The 19,957-nt window shown below is 44.5% G+C and overlaps 1 protein-coding gene across 3 annotated transcripts in view; it reads right to left on the bottom strand.

Moving 5' to 3' along the window:
- bmpr1aa (bone morphogenetic protein receptor, type IAa) overlaps nt 1–17,164 on the bottom strand; it is a 38,835-nt gene extending 21,671 nt beyond the window's left edge. The window contains exons 1-2 of one of the 3 annotated variants that reach the window (XM_085183529.1): nt 16,954–17,164; nt 793–870 (exon numbers count right to left, since the gene is read on the bottom strand). The gene's annotated coding sequence lies outside the window, so the exon portion shown is untranslated. Of the gene's footprint in view, nt 1–792; nt 871–6,939; nt 7,788–16,953 lie in introns of those variants that run through there. The other 2 variants (XM_085183530.1, XM_085183531.1) reach the window with 2 other exon arrangements.
- Nucleotides 17,165–19,957: the final 2,793 nt, after the last annotated feature.

The following is a 19,957-nucleotide window of genomic DNA, read 5'->3' on the forward strand; positions in this document are numbered from 1 at the left end:
CGATATTAGTTAGAGCCCTAATTTGGCGTGACATTACATAACGCCTCTCCAACTCCTGTAGCCCCGCCCCCATCACAGAAAATTGTTTTTTCCATTTTAACGTGTTCCTCTAATCCTTTCAAACATCCAGTGACACCAGCCGGACGCAACGGCAGCAACGCGGTGCGAGCGTGCGTCCCCGCCCACTCTGATTAGGCTGTACTAAGGTGTGTGTGTCACGGTTCAGCCCACAAATATCAGACAGAAGCGCCGAGCTGACAGGATCCTCCAACCTGACTGTCAACGTTTCTGACCTTTAAAAGCTCGACAGAGACGATCAAACCAGAGAACACAAAAAAACTGTCATCGAGGGAGATTTAACCTTTTACACACACACACACACACACCAGCACACACACACCAGCACACACACAAGCACACACACCAGCACACACACACACACACACACTCTCTCTGATGGAGATGCAGCCGTCGGCTTGCTGTAATCAGTGCTCTTCCTGCTCTGCTGTTGTTAATCAAACCACATGACAGCTCCAATGACCCAATCAGAGCCTGCAATTAAAAGCCAGGAAGCCTCCTGATTGGCCAGCCTTTTCTTAAACAACCCTAGGGTCAAAGGTTAATCTCCTTGAAGCGCAAGACAGGCCCAGGCAATCACAGAGTAATCACCGCAGCCGTCCACAAAATATAACGTTTGTTTGTATTTTCTGCAGATGTGACACATCTGTGTGTGTGTGTGTATGTGTGTGTGTGTGTGTGTGTGCTGGTGTGTGTGTGTGTGTGTGTGTGTACCTGACTGTTGAATCCATGGTGGAATAATGTGCCTCTCGGTACGCGGCTCCATGGGAAATGTAGTGTAGAAGTCGGCAGCTGAGAGAGAGGAAAACAACGACGTGGTTATAACTCAGCGATGATCATACCTGCAGCACCTGATTAACATCATCAATCATCATTAAGGTGGCAGCGTTTTGTGCCTGGCTGAAAACCTAAACAGAGGTCAGGAGAGCACGGGTCTGGATCATCGTCCTCACTGACTGATGAAAGCGTTCCCAGGAGCCCTCGAGGACCAAACGCCACCTTCCAAGACTCTGCACCCTCTGAAGGACCACCTTTAAAAAACTCCTCCTTAAGCTCTCCGGGCATGAACGCGGCTCATCATTAGCTCAGTGTTGATGTCAGATAAGTGGAACAGCGTGGCTGACAGACGGGGAGCCTCCTCCTCGCCTCCTCGGGCACAGAAGCCTTTTTATCTGAGCGCAGAGGCCTCCTCAAAGGAGGCTTTATGCAGCCGAGGAGGAGGCCCATGTCCTCAGAGCAAATTAATATTCACACCCAGAGAGGCGAGAGGAGGAGAGTCCAACACCGAGGACTGAAGCTGCTCACACCACAGCCAGTCTGACAAAATAAGAGTCAGGTCCAAGTCCAGAAACCAGAAATAATAATTGTTGTAGAAGTAACAACAACAACAATAATAAAAAACAATAATAACAACCACCTGTTGCCTTTTTTTCTTCGGCTCGAGTTGAGTTAAACAGCGAGTGAGTCTGAGCTTTAATGGAGCTTAAAATCCAGTAAAATCACTCACCCAGTATACACACACGTATATAAAATATATGTAAAAAAGTAAAAACCACATTTAAACTGTGAAAGTAGTCCAAAATGCTACAGAGCAAATAATCACACACAAATCTGAACAAACTGCTGTAAAGGTCAAAGGTCAGGGCCCTAAGTGAGCAGTCCCTCCTCCTCACACTACACCTACGTGCAGCTGCCAAAACTAATACTCAGCTAGAGGTTCGGGCTCTTACTGTGGTAGGAAAAGCATTGTCAGTGGGATGTCCCCACGAAGATAGCAAACCAGACGTGTGTGTGTGTGTGTGTGTGTGTGTGTGTGGTAGAAAACCCCGTCAGCGGTGAGTTATTATAGAAGAGAAGGGGAGAAAATAGACGTCCGAGGACGAGAGCGGTCACAAGCTTGGCCGACAGGAAAACACACACACACACACACACACACGTGTATTTATATCCTTGTGGGGACATCTCATTGACATAATGCCGCTTACCCTAACCATCAAAAATGAATGCCTAACCCTGACCCTTACTCTAAATACCTAACCATAACCTAATTGTAACCCTGACACTAAAACCACATTTTGAGCCTCAAAAATGCTTCAAACCCAAAGGGACCAAAATCCTGTATGTCCCCACAAGTATAGTAAACTACCAATTTTTGGTCCACACACACACACACACACACACAAGAACAGATCTGTATTAACAGTTCAGGGATATACTGAGCTTTAAATTTGGCACTTTCCAGTGTGACCTAATTTTTATGAGGACTTGCAGAGCTGCAGGGCTGATAGAGACAAGAACTAATGTAAAAAGTTTTATTTTTGCACTTTCAGTCAACAAGCCGGATGGAGACGAGGGAGAGGTCAGTTATGTTTCTGAGGGTGAACTTGTGGAGTCTCTGCTTTGGGCCCAGAGGCCTGCAGACGGCTCTGCAGTCAAAGACCTCTAACCAGCTCCCCTCAAAATAAAACTGTCATATCCCAAATGAGCTCATGTCCCGTTGACACAGACCTGTTTAACATCCACAAATGAACAGCGAAACATCCAAATAACAGTGATGATTTTTGCTTGGATCAGCAGGGTTAGCATCCACAGGCACACAGAACAAAAGGTCCTCAGACAGAATCTAAAATCTTAGTTTTATTCGCTGATACACAGTCAAAGATTTACATATTTGGGAATCACAGTGACAAAAAAACAAAAACCTTTTCAAAGACAATGTGGGTGCACCGCTGAACCAAGTGAAGCGGCCCGTCCCCCACTGGACACCACTCTGTCTCTGGTAGGACGCATCAATTAAAACCAGTCTACCCACATTTTTATACCTTTTCCAGGCCTTACCCATTTTCATCCCCAACACCTTTTTCAGTGAGCTGGACTCTGTCATCTCATCTATGGCAGGGTAAACGCCCAAGATGCATCTAAGCTGCATCTTCAAAAATCTAAACATGAGGGTGTGTTTGCACCTCCCAACGGCTGTTTTTATTATTGGGCTGCTGTTTGGTGTTCTGGTATTTTTACCACAGTCGGAGTGGTTGTCCTGACTGGCTGACTATGGAATTGCACAGTGACAACAGTATATCCTTACCAGCTGCACTTTGTTCTCCACTCTCATCCTCGTCCTTCAACTCCATCCCAACCCCGTACTGGTACACTCATTAAAAATATGGGGCCAGTTTAGGAAATACTTTAAACTCTTCTCAGCCCCATCTAACCATCTCTTTAACCCTTCGACCTTCGACCCAGGACGCTGGGTTTGTGGAGCAGCACAGAAGTGGATTACTTGCTTTAAGGTCCTATTCATAACCAACAAACCAGCATCATTTGAACAACTTGCTAACAAATATATTCTTCCACCGCCAGGCACTTTATTTGTCCCCAGACTCCAGGCTCAAGCCTCCACTATTAGAAACTATCCCTCCATACTCAAACATGTCAACACAACATCATTATGTGCCCGCCACGGTTTAATCCAGTTCACACGGTGCACAGAGCTTATTTCTCAACATGCAGACGATCCCGTATCTATCCTGAAATCACTCCACATTGTGACAGCTGCAAAACTGCTGAAGCCTGGTCCACATGTACTGGTCTTGTCCCAGTCTCGTTCAGTTCTGGACAGATGTTTTTCATACCTGTCCAGGATTCTCAGTGTGACGCTGCCCCTTCTTGCTCTGTTTGGCATCAGTGGGAATGAGGGGCTTCTACGCCTCTAAAAAACAGGCATTATCATTCTGTTCCCTGTTAGCCAGGAGGGCAATCCTACTGAGGGGACGCTCCCCCCACTCACAAACCGTGGTTATATGACCTCATGGCGTCAAATAAGACACTCACTCCAGAACTCTACTGGGAAATTTCAAAATCTGTAAGAATTTTTCAGCAAACTCTTATGTCAGGTGTGGAAATGAGTGTTCAGGTGTAGGGCAGTGACCTGGGTGGGAATGAATGGGGTTATCTTGCAGGGATTGTGTTACTTTGGGAAATATTACACATCTGTTTATATTTCCCTTTTTTTCTGGTTTTATTTCACAGCTGAAGATACATTTCTGAACCCACTTCCTGTTTATATGTATAAAAGGAAAACCTCTTAATAAAAAGACTTTGTTTAAAATAAAAAGTGCACATTGGAAAAGCCGTGAGGGAAACAACACGCTTGCTTGAACGCTTTATCACGACTGCGTGAAACTTACAAACCGCTTCCACTCTGATAACCGGACTCGAGCTGAAATCAATCGTTTGGACCAGATGAGCTGAACTGAAGGTCTCGACGACGCAGAGCCAGAAAGTCCTCGTGGCGATGTTTGTGCTACTCTAACTGAGATCATCTGTTCTGATCCTCCTCAGTCAGAAGGGCGGTTAAATAAACGCCTCACACAGCCGGCTTGATCCTGGCGTGGACGTCAGTCACATGTCAAAGCATTCCTCAGCTCCATTTCTGCTCGGCCTTTCAAAATAAAACTCCAACCTTTATTTAAAAACAAACAGAGATCCTATGGCAGTAAGACAGATGTGGCAGTGTTCACAGGTCTGTGGAAACGCAACAGTGTGGATGTTTATGGTCATAAGGTGGAGGCTGTTTCCTTTAAGAAGTGAATGAGAAGCAGCCCACCATCCATCCAGTCAGGTGACAGTGAGCTCGGGGTGAGTGCTCATGATGATGATTTACCGTCACGGCGAGCTGTTTACACCAACCAGCTATTTAAAGGAAGCCCGACAGCCAGAGAGAGGGAGGGAGAAACAGGAAGCTGCTCCGTTCATGCTGACTGCATGTTTACACTCAGGTCACATACATGTTATTACCACACACACACACACAACACTGAGCAAGACAGCAACCTGGTCTCAGAGGCTGCTGTAATCCTTCATCAAAGCAGCTGATCAAGAATATAAACATGGACTCAGATGGGAGCTGAAATTCATTCATGAAGAGGTTATTTTGGACATTTAACTAAATTCAAACAGGTAAGTTACTCAAAAAAGAAGAACCAGCCTGTCAGTGAACATCAGCAGCCACGCTATTGGTCAGATAAGGACAATAAACAGACGTCCGGTCCACCTGCCTTTAGCTGGAGCTGTAGTTCTGATAGTGTACATGCACACACCTCTCACAGCTTTGGCCCTGAAGTCGTTCCTCCTGTCCAAACCAAACTGAACGAGACAGTTCACAGTATTGTGATCACCTGACGGGCGGATGTACCAGCAGTTTAAAAACCTGCCTCATGGCCCACCTGAAGACTCTTTTTTAATAATCAGCCGCCGTCAGCTCTGCTTTAACCCTTTAAGACCTACCATAGAACCAAGTCCGCCAGAGCTTATATTATATGTTTACATGCTGTGGAGCCATTTTTGGGAGCATTTCAAGTTGCTATACATCAATACAACCATTACAGCCCAGATTTTAATAATATGTCTGCATTAAGTGCATAGTAATTACATAAATCGCAAAAAAGTGCAATAAACTACAAAAAAATGTAAAATCGTTTTTGTTTTTTTAACATATATTTCTAGTTAGAGAAATTTAAGAGGCTTATCCCTCAAAACTGTAAATACAAAAAAATTGCACAAAATAGTTTCCCACCACAGGAAATTTATTTTGAGTGTCTTCATAGTTTTATTTTTGAAATACACCAATTTTTATACACTGCAGGAAAAACGAAAATAAATATTATAATGCAAATTTGCAAAAAAGCAGCATATGCATCAAAATAAACTATTTCCAGCAGTGCAATATGAGTCCTAAGCATCCCAGAAACCACACAGAAAGTCATAAAGTCAAACATAACTTTTAAAAACACCAGTATAGGCTCATGAGGCCCTGATGGTAAAAAACTACATTTCCGCGAAAATGACGTCACTTCCGGTTTCGGGCAGATCATGGCGGACATGCGATAGTTCGCGCTGACGTCTAATCCAATGTAGGAAGTGTTACAAACAGCTGATCGGATCGGCAAAGCGTGTTTTTGGAATATTATGTTTTTGTTGCAGCAAGTGCTTTTTATGCAGTTTTTGCAAAGCTATATGTGGAAGGAAACTGTGACCGAGGACAAGCTGATGGCATAAGATGTAAGTACAACTCCTCCGGTTTTATATGCAAAAAAAATTATTGTGCTAGCTCACGTGGTTGCAGAGCTACTGGGATTTAAAAATAGTTACGCAAAACAGAGCGTGCTGCTCTGACCGGCTTTAAAGGGTTAAACTGGGCTTAGAGAGCTCCGGGGCAGCTGATGTTTACACGCAAACTCCAGCGTTTGAGTGACGTGTGAGATGAAGGTGTGAAACCACAGTCTGACAGGAAAGCAGTGAAACCAGTCGTCCCTGTGTGAAAGCAGACGGGCACAGCGCCCGAGCTGTGCCGCCACATAAACAAACACATGGCAGGACCAGAGGGGAGACGAGCTCAGAAGGAGGTCTGTCTGCAGCGGGGAGAGAAAACAAAGTCCAGCATTTAAACGCCGAAGCCTCGCTGCACCGCTGCGCGTCAGCTTCGCCTCAGGCCACACCGCGCCAATCTGATTCCCAAGGAAACCGCCAGCGCCGCCGGCCACCAAACTCACCACCGCCCGAACACAACAAACATCAGAGGATCGACCCTGAACGAGGCGCTGCAGCCCGACAATCAGCCGTGCGTGTGGAATACTACAAATGCAAACGCTGCCTTTGGTCACGGCGCTTACGAGGGGCGGTCAATCAGGAGAAAGCTGCCTTAAAGGGGGAGGAGCTAAGAGCATCAATGACGTTTTAACCTGACCCAACCCTCCTGACCTCAATCCTGCACTTTGATGATGTGACTCGTCTTCCTGTCTGCTCTCAGTGATGCTCGAGCAGATTACAATTAAAACGTGGAAACTGCTCCAACCGTCTCACCTGCAGCGATGACAGGTGTACTGAGCTGTTCACCTACATTCTCCACAGCGTCAGAGTCTTCAGCGTGCACCGCAGGGCTGGACGGCGCTGCAAGGAAGTGGAAGCAAAGCGTTCAGATGTCCCACGTCTCATCAAAGATCCCAGCTTTCACAAAACCAACAGAGGAAGACGAGCGCAGGGACACTAATGGCATCAAAGCGAACAGCAGCCGGCAGCCAGAGCTAATTGAAATTAACGAGCAGAAACCAGGAGGGAGCGGCGCTGTGTTCACAGACCCCGGGCGGAGTGGGAAAACTCAGGGGTGCCGGTCGCACAAGACAAAGCGACTGAGACAGAAACGGACCGTAAACACTCGGCTGTAACGGCTCAGTCCTCAAACAGTTTGCATAGTTCAGCTTCAGATTTATTTTCAAACTTCTAAAGCACTTAAAAACCAGACGCTGCTTATTTTCACCACTTAAGAACTGGCAAAACAAAGAGTGGGAGCGCCAATGTGACACTCACGCATAAGATTTTCTGCTTTGACATTAAAAAGACGACAAAGAAATCCAACCTTCACTAATACATATGACAGTGTTTGATACTTGTGTCTAAACTAACCGACGACTCTGTAACTCAGTCCAGCAGACGCCTCCACCGGCACTCAAAGCAGATCACAACAATTTCATGAAGCTGATTAACGATAAGCTGTCGTTCTCACAGAGAGAGAAAGTGCCGTAGAAGCTTTCGGTCTTCTGAAACTCAAACACTCAAACTAGGGATGCAACGATACCAATTTTTTCAAACCGATACGATACCGATACTTGGATCTGAGTACTTGCCAATACAGAGTAAAAAAACCGATACTTCTACCACACACACACAAATACAATTAATTGGAAGACAGGTTTTATTATATTCCCGGTTGATAAAAAATAAAATCTTAATAAAAATGACCACAAAAAAATTTCAAGTGAAAAATAAGCACTTCTGTTAAATTATTGCAGAGTCTCCACATTGTAATTTTACAAAATATCACTGAACTATTGGCACTGTCTCGAGCTTTCAGAATAATAAATAAACACTTCTGTTTGGAATAAAATAAATACAAATTAGGTTTGAGAATAAAATAAACTTTTAAATTATTGCAGAGTCCATATTGTAAACAAACAAACAAAATAATTATTATTAAATAAATAGTAAAATAATAATTGGCTCCCTAGTGGCCAATCTAAAAAACTACAACAGAAATGACAACCCACCCTCTGATTAATGAAATAAGTTGGTATCGGTTAACTTTTACGAGTATCAGTACACACACATTTTACAGTATCAGCACCGATACCGATACCAGTATCGGTACCGATACCAGTATCGGTATCGGTACCAGTATCGGTACCAGTATCGGTACCAGTATCGGTGCATCCCTAACTCAAACACAAACCTTCACAAAAAACAAATAAAAAAAGTTGAATTTATGAGGACAAAAGATCTGAGTTTAACTGAACGTGTGATTGCTGGATGCTCGCGATGCTGTAACAAGTATTTCCCCCGAAACACAAAAATGTACATTTACCTGCTGACTGTGTGTTGGTAGCCTGGGCTGCTCAGGCATTTATTCGCAGGTCGATGAGATTCAGCCGTTCCTGAGAACGACCCCGTGCACACATTAAACTTCATGCATCACATTACTGCAAACAGCATGAAGGCTGGAGGACCGAGGCGGAGATCCACCGTCACCTGAATCCTGAGTCCACGATCGAGGTGGGGAGGAGACGGCTGCGTTAACGAGCTGGACACGGAGGGGAGGGGTCAGGGGTCAGGATGGAGGTCGGGGGCCACCACCACTGCCCCCACCAGCTCGGAGGATTAGGAAAAACAAATCTGCCTCAAGAATGAAGGAGGAACTGAAACAGACGCCTGACAGTCCTTCCTACGAATCAGTCAGACAACCTCAGACGTCCTTTAAACAACAACAGATTTCCTAAACGAGACTAACTAGAGACTAACTTCAACTAGTTAACTTCTGCTAAAAACAAACTGACAGAGTGAAGTCATGTTTATGTAGAGAGCTGTGGTCAAACAGAACTAAAAATATCATTTCTGTCTATAAATGTCCAGGAAGTGTGTGTTTGGTCTGCAGATGCTCCAATACATCATCTTTACTTCATGCTTGAAATTTCACTTCAATTGTATTTACACCAAATCACTTAAAGTAAAGACCCCACAGTAATACCAGAGTGGGACAAACTTGTTTTGTAACGAGGTTTTGTGGTGAGGGGACAGAACGCTCCGAGTCCTCTGCTGTGGTTTGGTGAGACTTCAGATATCTGACGTCGAGGAATTCAGCCCGTTCGCTGCAGTCACATGACCGCACGAGTAATCACATTTAAAAGAGCCGGCTTGACGTGAAGCAGAGAGGGTGTTCATCTGTCTTCATGGGGGTGGGGGGGTCTGCTGAATTATTTACTGGGATGGGTGGTGTGTATTTAAAGCTGAGATCGATACCACTGAAGGTCTGCTGGAGCCACTGGAGGAAGGACGAGGTCGAAGCACAGAGGAGGTTTCGACCTTCAGCTGATGTCGATAAATTCAGTTATTTGTATTCATCAGTTTGGGAATTCGTAGGGAGCATTTTACACCACGCTCCAACATCCAATAAGCTGCAGGCTCACAGGAGCAGTGGGTGGGCAGCTCACACACAGACTGCTGCAGGCCAGTTCAAACTATGTTCTGACAACACAAACCTTTAACACAACTCTCAGCATCACACAAGCTGAGGCGTCTCCTTCAGGGTGATTTACATCATACATCGTTATTTTCCAGATTAAGGTTTTTCCACTAATGAGACACAAAACAGGCCAGAAGAGGAAGAACATTAAACATGTTCATTAGTTCAGCTTTGTGTTAAAATATAAATATTTCAAAGACCTGAGTGGGAGAAAAATCATCTGAATCATCAAAGATTTCACCTGGAAAAACCTCAGAGTAACTAAACCAAACTTTTATTATATATATTCTTAAACAGTGTTCATTATAAATCAGCCCTCCTCCTGAGCAGCCCATCAGGGGTCCTCGGCCCACACTTTGGGTCACAAACTGATCCACACCGAGTCACCTCTGCCACAAATCCAGGAGAAGGAAAAACGCTCAGGAGGAGGACATGAAATCTCTGCAGGGACGGAGGTGAAGAATCGTCCCTCTGTGCGCTCAGCTCCCATTTACTGCCTTTATTTATCTGCACAGAGGCTGGCCGCATGGAGGGGGAGGGGGGGGAGGGTGGATTGCATGTTTTCCTCCCTGGCTCAGCCACTCTGTCTCCAGGCTGCTGGGGGGAGAGGAGGAGGAGGGAGGCGAGGCAGACAGAAGGCAGCGCTGGAGATGTGAAACCCGATCTCCTTTCCTCCTTCCTACCTTCATCCCTCCTCCTCCTCTTCCTCCTCCAGCAATGCCACCTCGCCAGAGAGCCTCCGAGACTCCCCGAGTAATCTGATCCCCAGCCTGCCAGACTGGAAACCCACTCCGAGAAAAGGATGGAGGGAGGGAAGGAGGAGGAAAAGGAGAGGTGGAAATAGAGCAGAGGAAAAGGGAGAGATCCCCGAGCTCAACCTCCGAGGGTGGAAAGTCTCCCAGGAGAGGGAAAACTGAGACGGAGCGCCGGGAAGGAGGAGAAACAGATGGGGGAAAAAGCTCAGTGAGTTTGAGAAGCAGCTTTTAATAACAGAGCTGGGCCCGAAAAAAGCCTGAACAAGCAGAAGAGCTTTCAGCTCCGTGTGCTCGCTGCTCGCCATCAGCCTCAGTGTTTAAGGTTATGGTGAGAAATAACGCCAAACACCGCGAGCATCAAAACGACAAACTGAGCATGAAAACCCTAAATCAGACGCCGCGAGCGTGTCGCACAGCAGCACGCCAACTTTAGCAGAACATCTGATTGCAGCAGCGAGCTGGGCCGTGCGTTTTAAGGCCCCACCCACCACCGACCGTGTCACCTGACGTTGTAAAACCAGCGGCTAGCTGCCGTGTCACGGCCCAAAACCTACAAATAATCATTAATAAATCGCCTACAGTTTCTGCAGCCGCCTGATATTAATAATTCTGGGTTCTCGTTTATACTTTCTTCTGTTGGGCAACTGCACGGATGTGAAACGGCGACACGCACGTCGCCAGCGTTTCCTCTGACCACCTCGTGGCTCACACTGCTCAGAGTCCCGGATCTTCTGTTATTCCAGTTTTATCCACAGAAACAATCAGACAGGCCGGAGCTGCCTGTTAGTCCTGATGCTGAAAATAATGGTTTGACTTTTGAACATTGAAGCTGCCAAACATGTGATGAGACCGTTGCCTACTGGTGGTGCCAGTGTTCGCCAGCCTCGCCTCTGTCAGTGCGCCCCAGGGTGGCTGTGGCTACAACGTAGCTTCATCACCAGTGTGTGAATGTGTGGATGACAGGATGTGTAAAGCGCTATACAAATACAGGCCATTTCCCAAGAGCTGTTTACGACATGTTAAAAAGCCTCACAGACGTGTTTCAGATGAAGAGAAAAGTTTAATAATTTAATAACAGACACAACCAGCAAAGTAACGCGTTCTTCCACCCGAACCACACGGCGAGTCTGAGTTTTAAATTCAAATACAAGGACGGGCTCATCTGTGGGACAACAAACTTCAGAAGTCAGATTTATCTCGATCATCTTCTTTTCTTTATAGTTTGAACACAACATTCCCACAAACACAGTCTAACATGTGCAGGGATGGTGTTTTCCTGCATCACAGACTCAAACTGGGATTTTTAGCCATACCACATCAACCACCATCACAGCTACGGCCCGTCTCCAGGGTGATTCACCTCTGGTTTTCTTTCTGAGCGCCTGAGAAGACATAACCGAGGGCGCGGTGACTCACGCTGCGGTCACGACGATATACCTGCTGCTCGGCCCGTGGCTTTTTGTCAGACCCGGGGATCGCGAGCAGCCGTTTCAAAAATGGTGGTTTTGATTTTCGTGATTGAGACGCGCTCGTGACTCATCGAGTGACGCCACTGACCAGCCAATCGATGGCATGCAGCCTGACAACGTCACATTTTAATATCTGTACGAATTGCTTTGGGACCCCTGGCGAGCAGGTGCTATGACCTAATGGAAAACCCTGAAAACCGCGGGGAGTCGATCCGAGCAGGTACGAACGGGAACGGGGCTCAAGTGTAGTGGTGCAGGCCGGGAACAGACGGGAGCGAGCTCGTGGGGAAAAGTGAAGAAGAAGAAAACGTCAAACGAGCATTTCAGTGATACTCAGACTGCAGAGCTGAGCAATGATGACATCAGCAGCTGCATAAAGGTTTCCAACTGGGCCTTCAACTCACGCGTTCTCCATAGTAGCAGGAAATGCAGAAAAATGAGGCTTTCATGAAAACACTGAATAAAAACGACTTCCTTAAAGACAATAAATGTACAGTTCAGTGCACGAAGTGTGTTTGAAAGGCAGAGATGAGCCGTGGCTGAGCGGGACTCACAGGCCTGAGTGTGAACTTCAGAATCATTCAATGTTTAAAGTTCAGCTAAATTCAGTTTTATTTACAAAGACCAACTTACAAGAAACTGTCACATTTAAGTGTTTTATACTGTAAAGTAATCAGACGACCTCCTGTGAGCAAACACTTGGTAACAGTGGGAAGGAAGAACTCCCTCAGGCTGCGTCCACACTGGCCCGATAGATTTGAAAATGGCATTTTTGTCTGAAAACGCTCCGCGTCCACACTAGCGTGTTCAGTTGTTTTCACAGAGTTGTGCGTCCAAATTGAAGCGGCCGAAAACGCTGACGTTCTCGTGCTGCACATGCGTGAAACGCAAGAAGATTCGACCTGCCTCATTTCTGTCTGCCGCTTATTTACTTCCGTCTCGTTGAAACGTGGCGGCAGAATGTCGAGGAAAAGCACGAGTTTGTTAAATGGACTCACAATGAGGTGGAGTCGTTGCTGCGAGTAACACAAAAGTACAAAGTTGCAAAAGCGAGTGAGAGTTAGAACAAAGAAGAAAAGCTCTCTGGAGCAGACTGATGTTAAGTCTCTGTTTTCTCCCATTCACAAGAGAGCTCACTAATGCCCCTCCCCTTTTGTTTAGATAAAAAGTCAAACTTTCAAAATAAGAGCGTGAGGCTTGTCCGTGATTAAACGGACGACTGTTTGAAGATGACAAACACACCTCTGCACACTTGGCTAAGAAAGTGTAATCTGTGGCAGCACAAGGACACAGGCTTTAGCTACCTTGCAAGACTCCATTAGCATTAACTGGTGTTTTTCTGTACACTGGTCTGGTCCCAGTGCAGAGGACTGGTGTCATTTTATAAGTATAGATCATTTAATTATGGGATAACAGAAGAAATCACAAATCCCCGGGAACGTCTTCAGGTTTCAAGAAGACAAAAAGAATTAAAAAACAAAAACAACTTTCACTTGAAACTTTAAAGAGTTTTTTTATGTCTCTTTTTGTTTTAAACTATAAACATGACTCAAGAAATAAAGATTCAGTGGTTTTATGACACCAAGAGGTGGAGGAGGAGGAGGAGGAGGCGACTGCCAGTCTTATCTTTTTCAGCCCCCCCCCCTTCTCTCTCTCTCTGTTTCTCTTGTTGTGGCCTCGCTCACTCGCCTGCTGTCAGTGTTATTTCGGTTACAGCGATCTGGGCTTGGCTGAGGAATGTACAGCTGCCTGACATACGGATAATACTAGATTTTAATTTCTAACACCCCCTCTCTGCCCTGCCGTGTGCCTCTGCTCCCTATCAGGGAGGAGGAAGAGGAGGCGGCAAAGGTAGAGGCTGTGAGAGCAACAGCGACATCGATGCTTTCTGTAGACCTTTTTAAAATACAGGAAACTTAAATCATGCTTTATATTGATCATAACAGAGTACGTGAGGCTGCAGGCAGGAAAAAGGAACCCGAAGACGTCATTTGGTGGTTTCAGCAGTTTACACTGTGCAGGTTTGGATGCGTGCACAGGTTTCTGTTTGTTAGCATCTCAAAGCTAACTACTCAACAGACCACAGACGGACATCCAGCTTAGACACCCTTAGACTTTAAACACAACACTCTTTATAGACTTTGGAGGCACTAAACAGAACTCAGACACTGTTAAAGCTTCTAAACATGTTAGAAGCCCCTACGAGGCTATACACACCTTTACAGATCCTACAGGCTTTTAAAAATACTCAAACAGGCATTAAACAACATTAAAAGATTCTGTATCATTAACAGAGTTAAAGACGCAGCAAAAGACAAAACAAAGAAGACGACCCAGAGGGTTGGCATCTACTGTCGGCAACATTTCTAAAGCTTCTTCTTCCTGATTGTCACTGAAGACCTTTTAATGACCCATATGCAGGAGGCAGATAAGTGCCAGCAGCCGGGTCTCACAGGGGCAGCCAAACAGGTTTTCCTCCTCTCCTCCTTAAAAGACGCCGCCTAAAGCGATGCGGGTCAAAAATGTTTGTCTGAGGCCCATTCGAGGCATCAGCAGTCGGCTTACAGTGAAAATAGTATGTGTTATTATCCCTGCATCCATATTCAGTAAGCAAACATGCAAACAGGAAATCAGCACTAAACACCCAAATACTCGTGTATTTTGCAGGTTTAAGCCTGTTTTTAAGTCACTTGGATTAAGAAAGAGCCTGCATCTGTTACTCTGTTTGGGACCTGACTTCTCTGGTTCTGTTAGCTGCTAAAGGTTGTGGTCCAATAATCAAACAGACGGTCGTTAGCATGTACGAGGATCACGCTTCACGCAGGATTTTACTGCAACCATCCCAACACGCTGCAGTCCTCATGCCACAAGCTCTTCAGGCGATGTTCGACTCTGTGCCTCTAAATCATATCATCGGCACCAACGCTGGTATAAAACTTGGATATTATAGCGTCATGTTGTCATGTTTAAGTTCCCTCATGTGTGCAACAGCAAGACAAGCCCAGACATGTCTGAGAGCGAGAGCAGCCTGTGATGATGATGATTTAGTACCTAAAGCAGGAGCTACTTCAACACCCTCCCAAAAACCCAGCACACACCATCGAGCAGATGCTGCAAATCACATGTAAACACAAGGCCAGACACATATCTATAAAGGCAAGTTATGTATAATTAATATAAGTATATATTAAGGATCCTGTCGTGCTTGGATCGATCCAATACTATACCAGCATTGGTATCGATATGACCGATATTTGCATTGCTCCTCTATCATTGATAACACGCCGCTTCCAACAGAGACGACGCGAGCAGCCGGCGACGTGTGACCCAAATCTGGACAAATGACCATCGAGCGTCACTGGATGGAATCACTGATGATGCAGTTACATCGGTGAAACAGCAGCACTTCAAAGAGCTCGATCCCAGTTAGGAAATGTGACAACATCGTGCCTGACGAGTTAGTTACTGTTAAACTCCAGCGTTAACGCCTCGTCACTGTCTGTAAAGTCGCTGCTGCTGCAGAGATGCAAGCGTCACTGGTGGGATGATCCCAGATGTTCTAGAAATATTGTGACATAACTCATAGCGCCCACTCCTGCTGTAAATTAAAATAATGTTTGGCAATTTCGTGTCATTCACCCACACAGGGCGGGCAGTTCGGGCTTCAGTGTTTTCCCTGCACATCTGGACCCGCTCTGCCTCCAGAGCCAAAAACGCTTCAACAATTATTTTTACATTTCAAACTAACGTCTGACACGACTCTGAAAACCTCACATTTCATCTTAAGGGAATTCTGAGGACTCTAAAGACCATTTAGATTATTATTGTTGTGATGTTCAATCTCCTCTTTATTATTTCTGCATTGGTCATCAATGACCAAACACGACAGGGGTGAGTAAACGCACATGAGCTGAACATGACACAGATCATCGTTGAAGGCACTCAGGAATCAGCTGCCTCTCCCTGAACTCTTTCGTCCTGCTGTTGCTCTACAGCAGCACTTTTTTAAGCTGATTTAAAATCTGTGACGTCTGATAAACAGATTATTGGAAAGATTACTCTCATGTCCGCATTTTAAAAATAGGAAATGGCCTTAGTTTAAATTTAAAGTATTTTAAACAAGTACTTTAAGATTTTTTTAAGGAGGTACAAGAAAATAAAAGTGACTTTCATGCTGCCTTATAAAACCTCTCAGATTGCAAAGACATAAAAGCCGCGATAGTTAATCGATTAGTCGATCAGTGATTGATTATGAGCTGCAGACACGTGAACGATTAAAAGCGAGAAACATGGCAGAATAAACAAGAGACAGAACTAAGATCAAAACCATCTTAAAACACGCCGAAGCAGCCTGGAAACCTGGAGCTCACAGGTGGCCTTACCTGACTGCTCAGGTGGGTCAAAAATCAGAGTTTAAAGCAGGTAAACATACAGAAACACGGCTGCTTAGCCCACGATGCTAACCAGGTTAACAACATTGAAGGTCAGCAACGAAAAGTGCCGTAAAAAACTTTGACAACAAACTTTTTTAACCAGTTTTTCTTCTTCGTTTCAGCAACTTAAACCCGCTCAGAGCTAACTCGGAGCTAGCAGCGCTAACAGGAATGCGGCTAACCGAGCTGGAAACAAATTCTCCCGAAACAAACTTCACCAAACGCCCCCGAAAACACCCCTACACCCCAAAATAGTCCGAATCTAGGGTTTAAATAAAGCCCCTGTGAGTTTAAAGCGATAATCTGTCACTTTTTAAATCAAAAACGAGCCAAATTTCTGCTGCAGCAAAACTACAGCCAACTTTTTTTTTCCACGACAGCAGTTAGAGAAGGAGGGGATGCGTCTATCTGCTGGCACAGAAATAAAATCTGTACACCAATAAAATTTAATTCTCATTTTTTAACTAACATCCACAGTTAAACACACAAAAATTATTGTACATCCACCCACACACAGGTCTACTTAAAGCTGCTTCACTGCAAAATAAAAATCCTAAGGGAGTGCGTGTACTCCAGTAAATAGACGACGCTCAGAAGTCGGGCTCAGACCCGCAGTCTGGACTGAAGTTTGGGATCGTTTGACTCACCTTTCTTGCTGTGTCTTTACGGTCTCCTGGATGTTCGAACCTTTTCCCCTGCGTTACTTCATCCTGTAAGTCCGGTTCGAGCTCGCGCCAGCCTCCGTTATCCCACACAGAAATCTATATTTCCAGACGTTTTTCGTTGGCGTCCCCCGCTCCGTGCGCTCCGCTCGCCTCTGCGGGTTTGCGCTGCTGTTGGACAGAAAAGCAAATACCAGGCAGAGATCGTCTCCTGATCTCGCGATGACTCACTGTGCAGCACAAAACACCCAGCCGAACTTCCGGTCGGAACGAGGGGTGTGTGGAAAATTTGCACGCGCTCACTGTTTCACCTCTCAGGTAACTTCAGAGGACCTGAGGTTTTGAGTGGCCCAGGTGTGAGGCTTTCGCGTTCTTCTATTTTCACTCCTTAAAAAAAACCCAAACAATTACTTTTCTATTTTCTTCCTTTTTCTCCTTGTCCAGCATTATTTGCATCCTGTGTCCCTGAATGACCTGCAAGTTAGAACATGTTTGTAGTATGAAGGATTCATTAATAAGTGCAATGTTATGCGTGCAATTGAACTGAATTTCCTGGAGGAACCCACCCGATGGATTAATAAAGTTTTATCCAATCTAATCCAGTACTAGGAAGTGTATTACCACCCTCTCTGTACAGTGTTTTTGTATACAGTAAATACTATGATTGCTACATTCCTTCCTTTATTTCTATTTTCCTTTTTTTATTTACTTTGTCTGTATCTTGTAAAAAGTGTAACTTGACCTGGACGGTCTGCACAATAATTCCAGTGTGCATGGACTGTTGGTCCTGTGCGCAAATTGCAAATAAAAACCTTCAATCTAGAAATAGAATTACCTCGTCCTTTATCCCCAAGGGGCCAATTAACCAACAACAGAGCAGCACAACGCTGAAGACAAGGACAATAAGAACAGGCAATAAGAGTGAGATAATAAATAAATAAAGGTATATGGACAAATAAATGAGCGCCTCAGTGGTTGTGATTTGGCTTATCTTAATGAACTATGACATAAATCATCACGCAGCAGCTCGTTATGACTATAAATAACTCTCTTCTTTTCGTGTTTTCGGGGGCAAAGGAAACACATGTTGTAAAATATCATTCTAATTATTTCAGTCTCAGTGATTCAGCAAAATAAAAAATAAAGAAAGTATAAATGCTGAGCTTCAACATTGCAAATAATAATAATAATACTATTATATGAGGTATATGTAATACTGATTCAAATGCTAATTTAAAACAATAAATAAAATGTTATTAATTCAAAACATGGTATTTGATGATATAAATGTATGTTTGGGCTTCCTGTCGGTTCTGAAAGCTGAGCGACATATTTTCTTTTTCTATCTTTACAAAAACACATAAATACACAATCCTCCAAGTCAGCATCGTATCTGAGGTTTTTTATACATCTGGAAAGTTGATTTAAAAAATAATTTATAAACTTACTTTATATTTTTAGCCACTGGCAATCTGGGGCTTTAACAAAAATATGTAGTCTAAGAGCTGTTTTTGGTGGCAGAGTGAGACCTCTTCCTTTCTTCACTCCTCTCTGTCCAATCTCTGCTGCTCAAAAACCCGCAGGCTTTTATTTTGAAATGTAATCAGGAGAGGGTACTAGCTCCATCTGGTGGCTCCAAAATGAACAGCATTATCATCGCTCAACAAGAACGACGATCGTTATCATGATGAGGATGGTCAGATGACGAGGATGAGGATGAAGATGGTGATGACGATGACGATGATGTCTGGGTGTGACAGTCATGTTTTTCGTTTGGAGTTACAGAAAACTGATGACAGATAAAAATGAAAGAGATTTGTTCCTCTGAATATTTGCTGCCTCCAAAACCATCGACGTGTCTTTTAGACCCCATTCCTACAAAACTGCTCAAAGAAGTCCTGCCATTAATTAATGCTTCAATCTTAAATATGATCAACTATCTCTAATATTCAGTTATGTACCACAGGCCTTCAAGCTGGCTGCAGTTAAACCTTTACTCAAAAAGCCATCTCTAGACCCAGCAGTCTTAGCTAATTATAGGCCAATCTCCAACCTTCCTTTCATATCAAACATCCTTGAAAGAGTAGTTGTCAAACAGCTAACAGATCATCTGCAGAGGAATGGTTTATTTGAAGAGTTTCAGTCAGGTTTCAGAGCTCATCACAGCACAGAAACAGCTTTATTGAAGGTTACAAATGATCTTCTTATGGCCTCTGACAGTGGACTCATCTCTGTGCTTGTCCTGCTAGACCTCAGTGCAGCGTTCGATACTGTCGACCATAATATCCTATTAGAGCGATTAGAACATGCTGTAGGTATTACAGGTATTGCACTGCAGTGGTTTGTATCATATCTATCTAATAGACTCCAGTTTGTGCATGTAAATGGAGAGTCCTCTTCACACACTGAGGTTAATTATGGAGTTCCACAGGGTTCGGTGCTAGGACCAATTCTGTTTACATTATACACACTATTAAATCCAGAATTTAAAATCCTGCTCCTCACATACAAGGTCTTAAATAATCAGGCCCCATCTTATCTTAATGACCTCGTAGTACCATATCACCCTATTAGAGCACTTCGCTCTCGCTCTGCAGGCCTACTTGTTGTTCCTAGAGTATTTAAAAGTAGAATGGGAGGCAGAGCCTTCAGTTTTCAGGCCCCTCTTCTGTGGAACCAGCTTCCAGTTTGGATTCAGGAGACAGACACTATCTCTACTTTTAAGATTAGGCTTCAAACTTTCCTTTTTGCTAAAGCATATAGTTAGGGCTGGACCAGGTGACCCTGAATCCTCCCTTAGTTATGCTGCAATAGATGTAGGCTGCCGGGGATTCCCATGATGCATTGAGTTTTTCCTTTCCAGTCACCTTTCTCACTCACTATGTATTAACAGACCTCTCTGCATTGAATCATATCTGTTATTAATCTCTGTCTCTCTTCCACAGCATGTCTTTATCCTGTCTTCCTTCTCTCTCCCCAACCAATCACA

This window comes from Neolamprologus multifasciatus, chromosome 13 (genome assembly GCF_963576455.1).
Source record: "Neolamprologus multifasciatus chromosome 13, fNeoMul1.2, whole genome shotgun sequence".
NCBI lineage: Eukaryota > Metazoa > Chordata > Actinopteri > Cichliformes > Cichlidae > Neolamprologus > Neolamprologus multifasciatus.